The sequence below is a fragment of the Coloeus monedula genome (assembly GCF_965178545.1).
Source record: "Coloeus monedula genome assembly, chromosome: 2".
In the NCBI taxonomy this organism is placed as follows: Eukaryota; Metazoa; Chordata; class Aves; order Passeriformes; family Corvidae; genus Coloeus; species Coloeus monedula.
The window spans coordinates 93,058,884-93,077,991 of NC_138782.1; positions in this window are offsets into that span (position 1 = coordinate 93,058,884).

Below are 19,108 nucleotides of genomic sequence, written 5' to 3' on the forward strand. Positions count from 1 at the left end.
CTTACATCTTTTGTCTCCTGGGTAGTTCAAGTAGCCATGAAACTGAAATTAGTAGTGTCCAAAGATTTTCATCCTTTATGGAGGCATGAACATCTCTTTCACCCTATCTTTGCCATGTGAGGTTTGAATACTCTGTGATCAACAGTATAAACAGCAATGGGATCTTCTGTTTCCTTACAGCTATGTGTTGCCTGTGGGCAGTCCGGAAGGTTACTGCATGATTGAAATGGCTGCAGATGGAAACCCTCCTGTACAGCACAGACTTTCTTTCTCACATCGAGCATCTCAGGTGAGTCTGCAAAACATAGCTATTTTCTTTGAAAATTTCATCAGCATATGCACTAGAGTTATTTTTGAAGGAGAATATTTGTACTCTAACTTCTTCTAAAGGATAAAATGTAATTCCTCTTCAGATATCATTATATGTACCTAGTTTCTTTTTAGTAGGTCTTTTCACATCCAGCATCCATTCTATATTCATTAATTTCTTAGTTTGACTCTGAAACTTCTATTCCAGCTGCACAAAGTCCATGAAAAGGACACAGATGCTCTGAGAGTTAAAAAAATATATATTAGCACTGTCATTTACCTAAGGCCATGGGGTTATTAGAAAGAATTGAGATATTGTTAAGCAGTAATTCTGGTTACTTTTTAGTTGCATGCCACACTGTCTAGTGGAGGACAGTTATGAACCATCAGTGATTTAATCTGGTGTCAGTATTGTTGCTAGGACTTGGCTTCTGAATAGTACTGTAAAAATGTCTGTCTCCATTTTGAAACTGGTATCAGAAGACTCATTCTGAATGGACAAAAGACCAGCTTTCCCAAATCTTGAATTTTTCGGTTATTCTTTGTCTCCATTTTATTGCCTCTCTTTGTTATGCATTCTCTCATCACAAGATTATTTCCGCATGAAACATTTAAAGTGTTATTAGAGGAGAATTTGAACTGTGATTGACAGCTTGCTTTAAAAGTTTGTTCACTAGAAGACAGGCCAGTTATCTTTAGAGATGCTAATCTTGATGTGCATCTCACAGTACGCACTGCTGGTTTGTAACGGAATTTCTTCCCTTGCGTGGTATGTAATATGAATGTCAAATCCTCATGATTAACTATTACATTTTACAGATCTGCTCCTAATCTGCCAGAACCTCTATTTACAAAGTACACAATCAAAGAAAGAAAATAAAACATTTCTTTTCTCTAAGAGGACTAATGAATATCTTCCCATTATTGCCCAAGATAGTCCTTTTTACCACTCAGGCTCAAAGCGAAGAAGGATATTTTCAAATTAGTATTTGAAAAGTTAAACATGAGTGTTAGATAAGTTATTGATATAATGCTATATTAGGCCTTTTATGTTATTAATAAGACTTACAGGAATTCTTTCTTTGTGCCTCCTTAAAATACATTCTGGTTAAGTCAGTTAAATTCAGAACAGGAGCTTTATAGAAAGAATGTGTGTGTTAAGGTGTACTACCATGAGCTTGAACATTTAATACCTTATGATAAAATCCAGTGATGCTACAAACTGAGCAAAGCCTACTGAAGTTGTTCTGTGGTACACTGGATATGCTCCCAAGGTTAGTGCTTTTGTAAAATAAGCCCAATAATAAAAGAGACTGTGTTGCAAGAGCAGTGTTTAAAACACTGTTCTTAATGACAGATACTTTATTATGCAGTCCAATGCTTTGCTTAATTCTTGAAAGAGATTCACAAGCAGAGAGAAAATGTCTGAGAACACTACTTACAAATCTTTTCTATCATTGCGGTGCTTCATGGCTTTGTTTGAAAGGGGATAAAGTCAAGTGATCTGAAATGAATTCAACAAGTGCAGAGCCAATGTCTTTGAATTACTTTGATATGAAAAATCTGATTTAGTTTTATCCATGCTCTAAAATAAGTAGGTGTTTTTCTTTTTCCCTTCAAAACAAAAGACACTAACTAGAGGATAATCTGGCAGTATTCACATTCATTGTATTGCCAAATTTCACTTGAAATTGTCAGCAGCATATCTCCAGGACTGACAAAAGCAATACAGGAAACAGCAAAGCAAAAATCGTATGGATGTGTGAATTCCAGATAAATCAATGGGATGTTTTCCTCCTGTTTCTACTTCTTTACAGTTGTTTGAATATGGTAGTAAAGGGCCTCTTCACTAAAAATAACCCCCTCGCATGTTTTATGCATGCTGTGATATATTTCTGATTCCATTGGTTTATTCCTGCTTGACTTGAATGGGCTAGGCGCCACCCTCTTCCTGGACTGATGGTATTGTACAAATAAAAGCATCACTGCACATAGCACAACTATGATTTTTTTTTTTTTTTTTTTTTTTTTTTCAATTCCTAAGAATTGGCAGGCATGTAGCAAATGAGCTGAGGAACGATGAAGCCCCATGTCAGAATTCCAGAAAGTCAGGCCTCAGCTTGAGGAGTGGAATTCAGAGTGCTAAATGAGTCACAGATCCTTTATATGTGATGATTAAGGGCTTGAATCCTAGGTCAGGCAACAGAGGAATTACCATAGTGAGCACTGATATGATTTGGTCAGTCCAAGTGTGAAAAAGTTGTGGTTGTTTCTTTGCACCTTTATTAGGATGTTCTAGGCTTTTGAAAATTTGAAAAGTTCCCTTTTTTCTTCCATGGGCTTCAGTACAGCAGACTGTTTTCTGCCATTCATAAAAAAAACCCTAAAATCTTTTTTCTGTATTCCCCTTATCTTGGTAGGTCGTAGGTCCCAGGTCCTAAAGGAAATATCTTCAAGTCTACAGCTTCTCCTGTGTTCCTACACCAAACCTCTGTCATACAACTTATCAAACAGAATGAGGGCATCTATGTAAAAAACCTACCATGTTCACTGTGGCTAAGGCTGGAAATTCCAATTTGTGTTTCATGGGATGTATGTTGTCTTACATATTTGAAAATACAAAAACACATTAAATCATCCTCTTTGTAAGGAATTTTTTTTTTAAGAGAATAACATTTTTTAAAATAATCCCTTCAGGAAGTGCCAGAGTTTTTGGCCATTTTCAAGTAATGACTATTTCCTTTATCAGTATTTATTATTCTTCCATTGTTTACACTAACATCACAAATCACATTTTTTCTGACAATTCTCTTTTTGTTTCTGTAGATCACCTTTGGATCAATCTTCCTTGGAAAGGTTCCTGTTCATGAGGAGGTTCATCGATGTGCTGGGCAGATATATGGCTTTAAAGGATGCATTAGGGATTTTCAAGTTAACCACAAAGAGCTGTTCATCATAGATGAGGCTCTTGAAGGAAGGAATGTTGAGAACTGCAATGTTCCAATATGTGATTATCATCCATGTCACAATGGTGGGACTTGCACTAGGTAAGAGTTATTACTTCACCCATTTTATCATTCATTCTTAATGAAAAATTACTATAATTTTCTCTGTAATGAAATAATCACCAATCTTTTGTCCTGATAATTTCAAATAGAAAATGTGACATCTTCATGCCAGCCAGAGAGATTTTATATTTTGTTTGTTTGCATGAAAAGTGGTATAAAATATAATTACATTGTCCACACAGGATATGTACTGTATTGATGCCAGAATTCCTCTGCAACTAACTAGATCAGTTCTGCTAGAAGACTAAATATGAACCTTTGTATAGACAGTTTGGACAGAAGGCACATAAGATGTCATTCTTTTGCCTAACAACTCCATGTTTTACTCGTCTTGTACCCTCACATATCTTCATGGTGTGTTCCTGGGTACAAAATGTTCATCATCATGCTATGAAAACATTAATAAGTGACTTTCCTGTTCACCTTCAGCATGTGTGAAAAAGTATTGTCAAAGAACCTTTGAAAGTTAAGGTGCATCCTGCTGAAAGAGGAAATGGAGTCTGAAAGAGATATGGGTTAAAAGAACAGAGGATGATGGTTCAATTCAATGATGGTTCAGTAGGAGCACGTTTTTTGCCAAGTTTTTAAACAAATATACTTCAAGACAAATACTGAACAGAACAATCTAAAGTCCTTTTGATATTCTGGACCACTGTGTGTTTCTTGGACTGAGGAGACTTGAACAAATTTTTGAGGGGCTTCCCTGCCTCTCTTGATTGATGTGAACACACAAAGAACACCAAACAAGTCTTTGATCTCTAAATCTTGTTTGACTAGAGCACAAATGAAAGCAAGGCAGTTTTATGAAAACACACAATTTGCCTACCAGTCTGGTGAAACTGAGGGTGTACTTCAGAGTAATGAGTCTGTTTTTCCTCTGTTGGTCTTTACTATACCTCTGTCATTCTACTGCTTGGCCTGTCAACTGCCATTATGGAATACTGTTTCATTTGAATTTGTGTCCTGAATAATTCATGATGATTGGATTAATTTCCTGCCTTTCTGCTTTCCAACTGCTGGCCTGGGCCTTTTTCAGAAATGCTTTTGTTTTGAAATAGGTCACTTCTCCTCTGTCCAGAGGCATCATGGAAGACTGTGCATGTGCAAAACAGGGATAAGCAGCTGTGCAGTAGCATTATTTTCATGATTTTCTACAACAGCCAACTGATTTTCAAGGATCACCTCCTCCAAACCCAAGAATGATTCATTCTAATGAGCAGGAAATCAAGTGTCAGGAAGCCTGAATATATTAGTAAGATGCTTCTGACGACTCAAACATTAAAAGCAAGTATACAAGAGATATAAGCATGGCCAGGTGATCTGGGCAGAATATAGAGAAAATATCCAGCTACAAAGATATGGAACAAGCCAAAGCCCATCTGGAGATTAGTCTGGCAGGGACGTGCAGGGCAAAACCAGAAGCTTCTGAAAGGATATCAGCAGCAAAAGGAAGACCTGGGAAAATGCAGGCTTGCTGCTGAAGGGGGAAAAAGTTCTCGTGAAAAAGGATTCAGGAAAGACTGAAGTGCCTTCTTTGCCTCAGTCTTCATGGATAACGGGCCTCCAGTTCCTATCCTGTTGGAGAAAGTCTGAATAAAGGAATTCTTGTCACTTGGTAGACAAGAATCAGATTAGGGAACTTTTAAATCAACTGGACGTGTATCCATGGGACCTGATGGGATTCACACACGAGAGCTGAGGGAATGATCTGATGTCATAGCAAGATTTTTGCCAGGTGTTTCAATTACACTCCTTAGTGGCAAAATGAAAAAAATACATTTTTCATTGCATTTTATTCTTCAGGTGCTTGGCAACTAATTAGTGGATTTTGTTCTGAAAGACCATGAACTATTACATAGCAAATCTCTCTGCCATGTTTTTTAAGGAAGGCTGGAGTTTATCAATGCATATTGCTGAGTATAGACAGGTGTGTTTCCTAAGAAACATTTTTTTGGTTGTTCTTAAAAGAAAGTTACTTGCCTTTTCTCATCATCAGAGTACAAAATCCATTTGGTTTCAAGAGTATTTAAACATATGTTTCATCAGATGAATGGTTCAGTAGAAATCAAAATTTTTTATTCTTTACATAGTCATTATGTATTAGATTAAAAAACAAAGTAGTCTCCTATGTAAATACTCTAATCCTTTAAAAAGCACTTTTTCAAGTTCCCTAGCTCTTTTACTGCACTTTCAATTTATACTAATGTAGAATTCCAGAGACTGGTTATTTTCAGAGGGGGAAAAATGACAACTATTCAGTAAATTTATGGGTTTGATGCCCCATAATTCTATGGAATTCAAAGCTCATTGGATTTGGATGTGTTTGAAATGGGCATGGAAAGATTAACCTAGTGTGCTGGTTTGGACAAATTTGGAGGAAAAATATCTTCTAAGACAAGGCAGGTTACAACCAGCCCTCCCCCACCAGGTTCGGGAAAAAAAATTTTTTTTTCCTGGGAGGAAAGTGGAAGAGATAAAAACAAACACAACAAACACACAGGAAAAGGATAATAATGCTAAATAATAAAACCTCTCACTGTGGAGAGAAAACCTGGGAAAATTTTAGAGTCCTTCCATAGGTTTCTCTCTCTCTCCTTGGAGCTGGGTCGCAGGCCGACCTCCAGGGCCAGGGCCTCGGTGGAAAGCCCTCCTGGTGTATTCTGATGTTGAAACAGTCCAAGAAAAAGAAAAAGGGAAAAATCCAAAGTCCCAGGAAAACAGAAGTTCTGTATTCCCCTTATCTTCAGAGAAAAAGTAGCTGAAAGCTGGCTGAAAAGCAAGCAAGCTGCTTCCTCCCACTCCCACCACTGCTGTTAGAAGAATGCAGAGGAGTCCCTATCACTGTGTTCTTGAACAACACTTTGAGAAGCTTGCTCAGGTTTTTTTTCCTCTCTCCCCTCTCAGGCTCAGTTTAAAGGCACAAAAAGGCACAAAATTAATTTCTGGGCATAGGGCAGCAATAGGGGATACACATCACAAAGTCATCCCAAGACACCTAGGAAGCTCTTAATATTCTGTGTGGCCCCTTGATCATACGAGCCAGATGTTCCAAACCAAGCTTAGTGTTAATTAAGAAGACACATCTGTGTGTGGGAAATAAACTCACAAAATTACCTCACCAATGATTTGACAATTATGTCAGCCCCTACACTTGTAGCAGTTGATTAATACATTTGTTTTAAAATGTATAAAGACTCAAAAAATGTAAACATGCACAAGCTTAGCTTTTATAGTGTAGAGTACAATCTCAAAGTTAATTGCTTCCACAAACAATCATGTTTGCAGTGTCTCAAACTATTCTCACAGTGATTATTCTTACTGTTGTTATTCCCCATGTATTGATGCAGCAGATGGGTCCATTAATGTTAATCAATTAACCAAGACTGAAAAATCAAACTCAATTAGCAATAAATTTCAATGGAGAGACACTTATCTTCAGATTTCAACTGCCATGTATCTCTAATCAACAAAAATATACAAGGAATGTAAATATTCAATTTTCATCTCCTGACAATGTAAGAGATACCTTCCTAAACATGTAGGTCTCATTTGAATAGTACCTTTTTGGCTATAAATTGAAATGCATATTTTAAAACGCACTTCAGAAACTGACTGTTTTCTGCATCCTGGGAAATCGTGCAATTCCTCTTAAGCCTTTAAGAACAGATCACTAAATGAAAAATTCCATTCAACCTCTTTGCTAAAGTTTGTCTGATAACATTTTGAACATCTTTTAGGAAGAAAAAAAATAGAGAATTAGTTAAAGGTTAGGATAGCTTGTAAGTACAAGATAATTTTACAGTTGTACTTGGTTAAGTGGTAGACTATCTTATGATGTAGATGCTGAGGAGACCAGATGAAGTGACTTAACAAATGTTGTGGTGTCCTGTTAGTATATATCCTGAATATTAATAAAAATAAACAGCAGAAAGAGTAATTATGAATGTGAATTTTTAGCAGAAAAAAGAAAGAGCTTAAACCATAGACCTTGGAGACACTAAAATGTTCTTTTCAGCATTTGTTACATCTCATTTTTCATTTCAAAGGCTAGTCCTGGTGATCCTTTCCCAGCCATGTGCCAAAAATGCATTATGCTTGCTTGTGCCTATAAGCCAAAACTGCAAGTTATGTCAGTTTTCAGCTGAAGGTATTAATGTAAGGATAGGCTTGTATGCCTTTATTAATTCTTTTCTCACATTTCTAGCACAGAGCTGCAGTCTGCTTCCAGCTTGCAAAATCTGGTTTGTGTATTTCTTGACCTAAAGATAGAATTGTTACTCTAGAATGAGCAAGTGTCCATTTTCAAACTAAGGAACACTGAAGCATCTCCCAAAACTAGCAAGAGCATTTCAGACCAAATTTTTAGAATTGCTCATGGATTTTCTATCACTGCTTTAGATGTAGGTGTTTCTGGGTAAGAAAGGTACCAGCTAGTCAGAAATAACAGAACTGATCATATATCAAGAAACCTTTTATAGGTATGTCTTGTAGACTAAGAGACTCAGGCCAACACATTATCTAGAACATCAGTTTGTTGGGCTTTTTACAAAATTAAATCCTAGTTCACATCACTAACATCCATATTAAGTTCAGAACTAACATTTCAATTTCCACTGTATTCACATTTTGCAGAAAGATAAACCAAAGGGATTAAATTTCATCTTAGTTACTTTTCAAATGAAGAAGATTTTCAGATGGGAGTTGTGTATTCTCACACCTTTTCAGAATTTATAAAAAATGCACTTATACAGTGCTGCTTTGTATGAAGAAGACAACCTACTTCCTTTTAAAGGGGTGCTTTTTAGGCAGGTCTCTCAATACCAAAGATCGTCATGTTTTACAGTTCCAGAGACTAAATGTTGTTGTGATGATGATTATTATTATTCATGGTTACACACACCATTACTTAGGAAGACTAGTTTGGGGACTTGATTTTTTGGAGTCCTGTTCTTTTAATGAGATTAGGTATTATAGTGGGAGTTTGGTATTTATGAAAGTTATTCGCATTTGGAAATCTGTTGCTTTTTCTATTGCTTACTTCAAATTTAATTTTGGTGAAGTAAAGAATTAATTTATATTTATTTCCAAGCTGTTTTCTTTCTCTGGAAGAGAGATTGTTCATCCTTTTAGGTTCCTTATGATTTTTGGAAAAAGTAATGCCATTCTTACTAAGAAAAAGAGATCATACTTGAGGAGGATGAAAGATAATTCCATAATGACCAAAAATACTGTTAGGTATGTGTTTGTTGCATCATATTTTTACAAGAAAGTCAAATAAGCAAAAAAGAAAATTTATTTTCCAATTTTTCTAGCTTTAAGTATTAGCAGATAGAGAATTCATTTACCCAGGCTGAGCCTTGTGGTGGAGGGAATTGCATTTGGCTTAAGTCCCATATAAAAACCTCTGCACAATTTTTTTTCTGAATAAAATCTGCATTTCTCCTACATTAGTTTTCCTTAAATCAAAACAGAAAATTAAAATTTAATGCCTTCTAGCCCTTGAACATTAGACAGCAAATTTTTCTAACCTACAGTTTTGTATATCTGTTTCAAGACTGAATTCACTGAACAAGGCGTGTCTCACTCTTGGCATCAGAAACAGATTCCCATTTTATCATACTTAATTTCTTGGGCACTATATTCCTCAGATTATACTAGTGTGAAGGAGAGATTTGACAAAGAAATCAAAGCCATGTTCCATTATGCCAACACCATTAAGTGGTGATATTTTAGATTTTAAACAAAACATCTGTAAGACCTCAGGAAATTTTAGGATGATAATGTATGGGGACATAGCAAAATATAAACTCATACATTTTATTTGATATACAGATATATATAGAGAGAGTATTGAACTGTTGTTCTTTTTAAACAAGCATTTTTAAAATATACAACTTCTTTACTGGTGGTTAAAATTAGGTACACTCTTCAGAATTTGTTTGTTTCAGAACATAATTTTATATTAGAAATATTGTTATAATAACAAATTCTGGCAATTGAAAAATAATCAAAACAAGCAAGTTAAGAAAAGTGATATTCAAACCATAAACCATTCTGCTTCTAATTTAGGCAGTATTGTGGTGGTTCTATTAAAAATGTTTGTGGGAAAAACAATTTTTTATGTTCTCAGATCCATAGATTTAGTATCTGATTAGTGTGAAAAGTGACACTGAAACAGTGCCTGTAAGAAAATCAAGAATCCAAAATAAATAGGGCTTCAAATTCCTGACTCTTTAGATAATGTGCAAGCTATGCACAAAATTTTTTACACATCATGTTATATATCATCTCTATTCAATTTTGCTTAAATCAGAGAAACTACCATTGCTAAAATTTTAGTGTGGGTATTGAAATACCAGTAAATGCCATCATTATACCAGTCATCTCAGAATGTTTTGACTGAATGCCTAGAAACACTGTGTAGCATTATCTCTGAGAATTACTGCACAACCAAATCAGCATTTCTGATAGCTTTAATTCCAGAAAGGGTATCTAGTTTGAAGCTTTAAAATACAACATAGCAGCAAAATTAATTGAATACTAGCTTTTTCCAAGGCAAGTGAGATGTCTAAGCATAAATAGAAATACTCAAAACTTTATTCATATAAATTTCTCAAACTGGAGAAGCAGTGTGAGGATTCTTCGCAAGAATTTCACTTCACTATGAATCCTGACAAATAGTATAGCTGAGACTCTTTGCTATAAGTTGTATCATGTAGTATATGTATGAAAATGACTAATGTGTCATATTCATTGTACTAATGGTTTTCCAAAATTCCACATAGATAATCCTTTCAGTATAAGTTTTTCTAAGGACCCAAGCTCAGAGAGTGGTGGTGAATGGAGTTACACCCAGTTGTCAGCCAGTCACTAGCAAGGTTCCCCAAGACCCAGTGTTGGGCCCAATCCTGCTTGATATCTGTATTGGTGATCTGGATGAGTGGATGGTGTGCACCCTCAGTAAATTTGCAGGCAGCACCAAGTTGGGTGGGAGTGTTGATCTGCTGAAGTCAGGAAGGCTGTGCAGAGGTACCTGGGCAGGCTGGATTGATGGGCCAAGACCAATTGTGTGAGGTTCAACAACACCAAGTGTCAGGTCCAGCACAACAACCCAAGTGCAGAGCTCCAGGCTGGGAGCAGAGTGGCTGGAAAGCTTCCCAGCAGAAAAGCCCTGCGGGTGCTGGTCAAAAGTAGCTGAACATGATCCAGTGTATGCCCAGGTGGCCAAGAAGTCCAATGTCATCCTGGCCTGGATCAGCAGTAGCGTGACCAGCAGGACAGGGATTGTCCCCCTGTACTTGGCACTGGTGAAGCCACACCTCAAATCCTCTGTTCAGTTTTGAGTCCTTCATTATAAGAAAGACTTTGAGATGCTGGAGCATGTCCAGAGAAGGGCAATGGAGGTGGAGTTGTCCAGCCTGGAGAAAATTAGTCTCAGTGGGGACCTTATCGCTCTCTACAACAACCTGAAAGGAGGTCCTAACAAGGTATTTCCCTCTTTTCCTAAGTAACAGGTGACAGAACTAGAGGAAATGGCCTCAGGTTACAGCAGGGGAGATTTAGAATGGATATTAAGGGGAAAAAATTCACCAAAAAAGTTTGTATATTGGAACACACTGCCCAGGGAAGTGGTCAGGCCATCAGATAATCTGCAGTATCTGTAATACATGTTAGAACAACTCTTCCTTTGCTGCTGACCTAACATACACACCTACTTACTAGTTACAGATTTCTACTCTTCAAGTAATGAAAGCTGCATAACGGAGAACCACTAGTGTGGTTGATGGAGGTTGAATGGATTAGAACTTCATTGATCTGAAACCTTGTTTTGGGAGCTTATCATTGAAAGAAAACAATGAAGCTTATCGGGGATTACATAACAGAGCAGGTTTTGGTTATGCTTTAGAGAAACTTTCTTCACGTTTGGTATCTTGTTAGCTTCCAGGAACATGCTTAATGTTCAAACAGAATTTGAGAAGTCTAGATATGAAGTATCATCTTGATATAGAAGGTTATCATGTCGCCAGATTTGGATTGGTTACTTTATTTCTTTTTCAGAAAGCATTTAATTAAGTTTGTCTTTTAGATATATAAAAAATGGGCTTTTATGGGAAACCAGGGTTTTTTTGATTTAATAAAACCAGCCAACTTTGTGATCATCTGAACAGATAAATACAAATAGTGGTGCCCCTATAGTCATGAGATCTTCATGCTCCATGTGTATGCATATAATGAATTTAGATAAGGTGTCTTTTAAGTAGCCAAACTTAGCTAAAAGACAGCTTTTAGGAAGCAGAAAGACAGAAATAGAGGAGATATTCTGCCTGTAGCCAAAAGATCCATAATTGTCCAGCTGACTATTCAAAGGCAAAGGTAACCTCACTAGTACCTCATTTTTTTCTCACTGCCCACTGGAATGGGCCAATACCCAAGGTGCTTATACAGTCTTCCTCACAAGTGGCTCCAGATTATATATTAGTTTTGCATGTTGTGAAGAAGGGGCTTTTTTTTTCACCAGGGAAGACTTATTGAAGTTGTGTATTACTCTGAAGTGAAAGGGAGCATAGAAGATCAATATGTTATTTTATTCTCAAAGCATCCAGAGATTTAAGAATTACCTGGTGTCCTGCTAGAAAATTAGTACATCCCTCTTCAGGCAAGACTGTCTTGGACAAAAAATATGTATGAAACAACTGCTTTTGAAGACTGGTTTTCTGAAATCTATATCTTTGGAAATATGAAGGCTAAAGGACCCTAGATCCTTTTGTCCTTTACCAGGACCTCCCTCAGGTTACTTCACAGTAGAAGAGGTCAACACAAGGCCTGGGTCATTGGTTTCCTCCATAATTAGTGCAGACTGTTGTAAACTAGTTGTGGAACAATACAAATCACTACACCACTGCACCTTGGAAGCTGATGTCAGTATAAGAGATACGCATCATATATATGATGTCATAGTCATATGAGTTTTTGGACATCCTACTCATATCTGTACCTGGAACACTTCAATATATGTTAACATGTAGAATACTTTAATGAGTACTTTACTTTGCCGTGTATATAAAAGAACTCATGTGCTAGCAGGTTTTCACACTTATGAATAGGTTTAATAGGTTGTAATAGAAATGAGATCAAGTTCTGCAAAATTCTAGTGGGAGTGAGCTCCTCAGGAATCCCCCAAGGTGAAAATCCCAGATGGAAACCAGTTACTCAGAATCAGTAATTTTGTTTTAAATAGTTATGGAAACCGACAGTTAGAAGGGCTCCTCTGGCAAGCTGACCCAGTCCAGTGGCTGGTGTGTGATGGTGCATCACTGCTCTGGAGAGACAGAAGACACCTTCATTGCTGACCTGGCAGTGGATCTCTGCACTGGTCAGATCAAAACTGGGCCCTGTGCCAATCTGAGCACCTGGCCAAGCACAACCAGCTGCTGAAAACTGAGGAGGAGCTCAGCAGCAAGGCTCACTTTGCTGGGACGAACTTGAGGAACCCTCGTGTCAACTAAGTGTGGATGAGTCACCCCTGTTCTGGTCCAGCACTAGTCATTTAACGCAACCGGGGGCTTGTCACCGCAAGCCCCGGCGTGCCCTCGGGCAGAGGGGACGCAGCGTTGACCTCCACAGCGTCCTTGCTGGACGGCTCAGTGGAATCAGCGTGGGATGGGTGCGATGGGCGCTGGCTCCTCCTCAGAGGAAACACGTCGGGCAGCCGATGATCAGGCTCGCGTTAGCCCGGAGGCAAAGAAGGCGGGAGGGGCTTCTGGTGTGAGTTCCAACAGCTTTATTTGCAGGAGGGACCAGGGACCAGCAAAAAGAGCCGAGGAGACGCGGGCTAGCCCCCTTTATGGTGGGGTGGAGCAAGGCAGGGAAAGAGAAAACAACCAATGGGGTACAAGCAGAGGGGAGGATACAATTTTTCAGAACAAATGGGGAAAACAGGGAGGCAGGAGTCATAACAGGGAACCAATTAATAACTAAGAAAGGGAGAACTTTCTGGAACAGGGGGAGGTAATTTAGGATTGGGAGCCACCCAGGGGGAGGTAACCTAGACCTCAGTGATCTCGTCTGGTGACTGACATTTGATGGTTTCAGCCCGAGAGCAGGCTGAGCCACCCCAACAGTCATTGACTTAGATCACAATTGTCACTGATCACTTAGATCACCGTTATCTACGTTCGAGTTCTCTTTCTACATTCCCCAGCAAATTTTCTCAGGATTGCAGAGGGATGTGTAAGCCTTCAGTTTCAGAAGCTCTGGTCATGACATCACTTTTCTGTTTCCAAACAGCCTTTGAAGCTACTAATAGGATGTGAAGTTTCATAATTCAGTCACCATATCATGGTCTTTGCTGTAATAATGAGGAATTCATGAAAACACAAGTATGCACAAACACGTTTATACATGTGCATTCAAACAATTTATATATGCTGACCATAGCTGTGCTGTATGTATTCCTTTCTTCACAATCATCCTGTCTTCATTACACTGTTGAGTTTTACAGTATATTATTGGTGAGGGTGCTAAGGGCGATTTTTTTTATATCTCATCCCAGTTGTAAAGATGAGGACACTGAGAAAATAGGCAAAATCCCAAAGAGACACGTGAACTGAAGTACACTGGGAATGAATTCTGTTAATGAAATATAAATGAACAGCATGTGTTCAAGGTGTGTGAGTGCCTATATTTCTCAATGACAGTAATTAGAATCATAGAACCATTAAGGTTGGAAAAGAACTCCAAGATAATCTAGTCCAATCTTTGACCAATCTCCATCTTGTCAACTAGATCATAGAATTAAGTGCCATGTCTACTTATTTCCTGAAAACTTCCAGGTGTGGTGACTCTACAACTTCCCTCGGCAATCTGTTCCCATGTTTAACCACCCTTTCAGTGAAGAAATTCTTCCTGATGTCCAACTTAATCTCCCCTGACATAGCTTAAGGCCAGCTCCTCTTGTCCTGTCCCTTGTTCTCTGAGAGATGAGGCCGACCCCCACCTGACTACAATCTCCTTTCAGGGAGTTATAGGGAGCAATAAGGCCTCCCTGAGACTCCATTTCTCCAGGCTAAGCAACCCCAGCTCCCCCAGCTGCTCTTCCTACGATTTACTCTCTAGACCAACTCTTCACTGGCTCCATTGTCCTTCTCTGGACACACTCCAGCACCCCAATGTCCTTGTATTGAGGGAGGGTCCCAGAACTGGGCACAGGATTTGAGGCGTGGCTTCACCAATACCAAGTACAGGGGAAGAATCCCTGCCCTGGTCCTGCTGGCCACACTATGCTGATCCAGGCCAGGATGCCATTGGCCTTATTGGCCACCTGGGCATACTACTGGCTCCTGTTCACAGCTTTAATTTAATTTTTTTTCTTCTGGATTATTAATATCATGGAGTCTGGAAAAGAAAAAGGAAAATACACAGAAATATGCTAGAAAATGGTATATCATCAATAACAGAGACATTCAATCTAAACAAATTCTTCACGGCAAGAGGGTTTGAGTTACCAGTGGTTAGCATTTTGAACACAAGTCTTAAAATAAAACATGAAGACTGCTATCTGTAGCCTGAATAATATCCAAGAATTATTCTTTTTTGCAGTAGAACTTAATATGTTAGTATAGCACAATTGTATTTCAGTTCTCAGATTTGCCCAATAATTTATCTATTTTTCCATTCTGTAAACCATTTTCAGAACTAGTGCAGTATATTTCTAGGTTGAAAACTAAGCATGGTAGTTCATTAACCCAGATTTAAGCTCTTTCCTGGATACCTTCAGGGATTAATTATGGACATCACACCTTACCAAAATATTCAGAGATTGATTTAAATCCCAAAATTCATGCTAAGCTCATTTTCATCATGTTATCATTTTATGCAAGCCAGATTTTTTGCTTTGCATTCATTAGTATTCGTGATATTGTTACATGGATCAGAGTCACTACCTGGGAAAAAATACTAATATAGTGGAGAGAACTAATTGTTTAGAAAAACCTAGGGTAAATTGGACTGAAAACATTTGCAGTTAAGAACCATTAACAAATAAATTGTGTATTGTAAAGGTGATTACCTTTTTTAAACTTTTCTTAGCTTTTCCCCAAGTAGATTTCATGCAGAAATTAAAGTGAAAATTTGCCAAATGGTTGGAATCTCCCATTCTGCTCCTTCAGGAACACAGTCCATAAGGTGGTTTTACTCTACATTTTATGATACTTTTAGAGCTGATAATTCCATGAATTATATTTTCCCTTCAGGTCACACCTGATACAACCCTCTTCTCCCTTTATCCAAAAAATGGCATTAAAAAAAAATAAAAAAACCCTCCCTGGTGACTAATACCAATCTTGTAAACTAGGCAGAAGGTCTAAATGCCAACCACCCACTCCCCAGCTTGGAGAATACACAGAAAAGGAGTCACAAACCGTTTCCTTTTCCTGATGCTATCTCTAGGTTTCTGATTCAGTAAGTACAATTCTTATACTCTCATCTTCCCCAGGGTGAAATTTGCCTACTTAAGATTCACTTAAACTGCAGAAGCACAGCTGAAGTGGGACACAGGACACAGTAAACAGCTCCTTGCTTGTCACTGTTTCAGGGATCATAGAGCAAGAATGCAATATATAAACATGCATTAGGGTTCACAGTAAGTTAAATGTAGCCACTCATATTTTAAATACTGCTTCAGTCTTTGAGTATCCTTACTATTTCCCTGCTTTAAAGAACAATGAGGTAGACAAACTGTTTTACAGATATCTATTCAACTGTTAGGCATTAAAATTCTTTGAGTGGACAAACATTTTTAACATTGAGATGTAACTTTATTATGTATGCTCAAACTGCAATGAAAAAGACAAAGCAATCAGGAGTTTATTTTATTAGCTTTAAAAGTGTTGAGACTTAGCATCCAGATTTATAACATGGTAGTTATGCCAGCTCAAAATTCAAGGCTGAATTCTAAAGTCGGTTTTCAGCTTCAGCAAATGCTCTCTGGGTCCTGCTGTGTTTCACTGAATAGCAAGTACAAGTGAATTCCATCTGTAGGAGAGCATGTTTTACATAGAAGCTACTGCAAGGCAAGAGTCAATGCTGAGATGGAGCAGGATTCAATAGCTGGACACTTTTTTATTTATAGACAGTTGCTTGTTTGTTTTCAAGCAGGTTTATAAAGCTGTTGTGATGATTTAAGAGCAGATGTGGAGTTATAATACTTAGTTTTAAAAGGAGAGGATGTTTTTTCCGTGTTTTGATGTAAAATGCTGTGATTTAATATGAACAAGATGGAATTTGTGGTTAGGAACTAATCTTGCTAGATGCAGAATATGTAAAAAGTGGTAATTCAAATGAACATATCTTTTTTTTTGTCTGCCTACTAAGGTAGTTAAAACCTCAATTTTGATCAATTTTTATGGGTAAATATTTGAGTAGTAGCAAAACCAGTTGGGCATTATTATATCTTTATGATATGTATAAAGGGGAAAATATATTTATAAGGTGCATTCATAGGTAAATTGGTATACATGCATATATATTGGTTTTGTTTATCAATATGTTTTTGCCCATATTTTTGGGTGGACTTGTTTTCATATGAATTGGGCAGTTCCCAATTCCTGGATGTTTAAATTGACAAGCATTTTCTGTAAGCTAGCCTTGATAATAGGTGTTTTTAGTAACTTGGGCAATATACATGTATTTCTCATATCCTTGACACTGATCACATATGTATTCTATCAAGCTACACTACGAATCCAGGTATTTGTGCAATTAGCTTTCCTTAGACAAGAACACTGCAACCTTAGCCACCAACCCAAAAAAACAGAGTGTGCCAAGGCTGCCCACCACAGATTGCTCAAACTTACAAAAATAAAATTGAATAGAAAATGAGAAATGTTGGTTTTGTGTCAAATCTCATCTTTATGCTCTGGAGAAATTTGAATATACAATTATACACACTGTCCAAGAGCCTGTGTGTGCAAAACAACCCTTTTCACAAAAAAAAAAAAAAAAAAAAAAAAAAAGGAAAAGTCAAAACAAAACAAAAAACCCCAACGAACAAAATCTTAAGTAAATGGGTGCTTCAGAAACTGCTTTTCTTTGCCAGGAAAATCCTGCAGTCCTTGGCTGTGAAAAATCCTTATTATCCATATTTTGTTCTGCTGCCTCTTGAGTAAAACACTGTTCTGTGTCCCTGGGCTGGTTTCAGGCTTCCACCAGGTTGTGAGAGAGAAGAGCTGTGGGCTGCTGCCACCTACAGCTGGAGTACCACTGGCTCCCCGCCAGAGAAATGGACCCTGCACTAAAGCCCCTCTGAACAAAAAGCAGTAGATCACAGAAGTGAGCTGAAGGAGGACTCTGCTGAGCTGGTAGTAATTGGGTTTTGCCAGCTCTTTATGACATTTAAATAAAACTAGGGGTACAGAGAAAGTAAATCCCCCAGTAGCATATTCAAGCAATTTGCTTCTCATAAAAGCATCTTCCTACTGGCAGTAGCTTGCAGAAATAAATTTCATAGAGAGGAGGAAAAAACTCGGCTTCTGACAGTTCCTGTGTCAGTTAACATTTGAAACGCTCTGAGATTTACCAGAAAGAAAAAAAAAAGAGAAAGATTGTACTCTGTTGGAGTATATTTAGTCACTGTGGTTTTGTGTTTTGCAAATATTTTAAGATGCTTAGAATGTTGTCCCCTATAACTTCAGTCCCTCCTCCCACTGCATTTATATATCTCCAGTTGTTAAAAAGAAAAACAAAAAAAGCACTCTCTAGATTAAGACCTCAGGAGAGCAGGAATAATAATGCCCAGCAGTGGTGTGCCATTTTCTGTGACTGCACCAACATTTTTTGTTCTGAGCTTTATTGTAGTATTTTTTTCAATAAGGAAAATACAGGGTTGCTTCAGTCTAAAAATTGTTCTGTTCTGCTTAACCTAGTAAATACTGGCATGCCAAACTCTGTGTGCATGGGAAGGATGGAAAATTGTTGTTTGTTTCTATTTGAGTGTATCATCTTTTTTCACTACTGCTGTGGTATCTGAGGGTTTTTTTCCCTGTGCTCTCCTGATTTGATTTTACTCTCTATGCAACAATGAAGAAGAGTGCTCTGTGTGGACCAATCAGGCTACTTCACTCCCATAAAGGATTTCTTATGTAAATAGTCCCAGTGAGATTTAGCAAATTATGTACTTTAGGAGAAATGCTGTGTTCATGGAAGTATCCTTTCATAGGGAGGTGTGTAAGCACATAGGCAAGAGCCTGCATGGCACTGCTACTTTATTTTCATTTGCAGTACAGAAAACAGATTTTTTTATCTTGCATTTATAGTATTGAAATTAAGCTTGAGACCTGGTTTTCATTTTTGAAAGCAGAATGGGCATAAGAATAACTGCAGGAACACATTATGGTATTAAAGAAATAAAATCAACATATTCCAGACATCCTTCATCCTCCAGCCTGCCTTTTGTTTGAGCTAACTTATGCCCATAACCAGAATTTCTTTAGAAAACTTACCTTTCTTTTAACAGCAATTATGCACTGATATCTGAGTCACAGAGGCTGAATGACATATTCTTTCAGGCAGCATCTCCAATTATCTTTCTTGGCAGTGGATGTTCAGAGCATATTCCTCTCCATCTAAATACTCTGATAATTAATAATTAATAATTAGTAATTGTACAGTTCAGTGTTTACATGTAAAGGAGTTTCATCTTCTGATGCAGGAATTGGATGTAACACTGCCAGTGG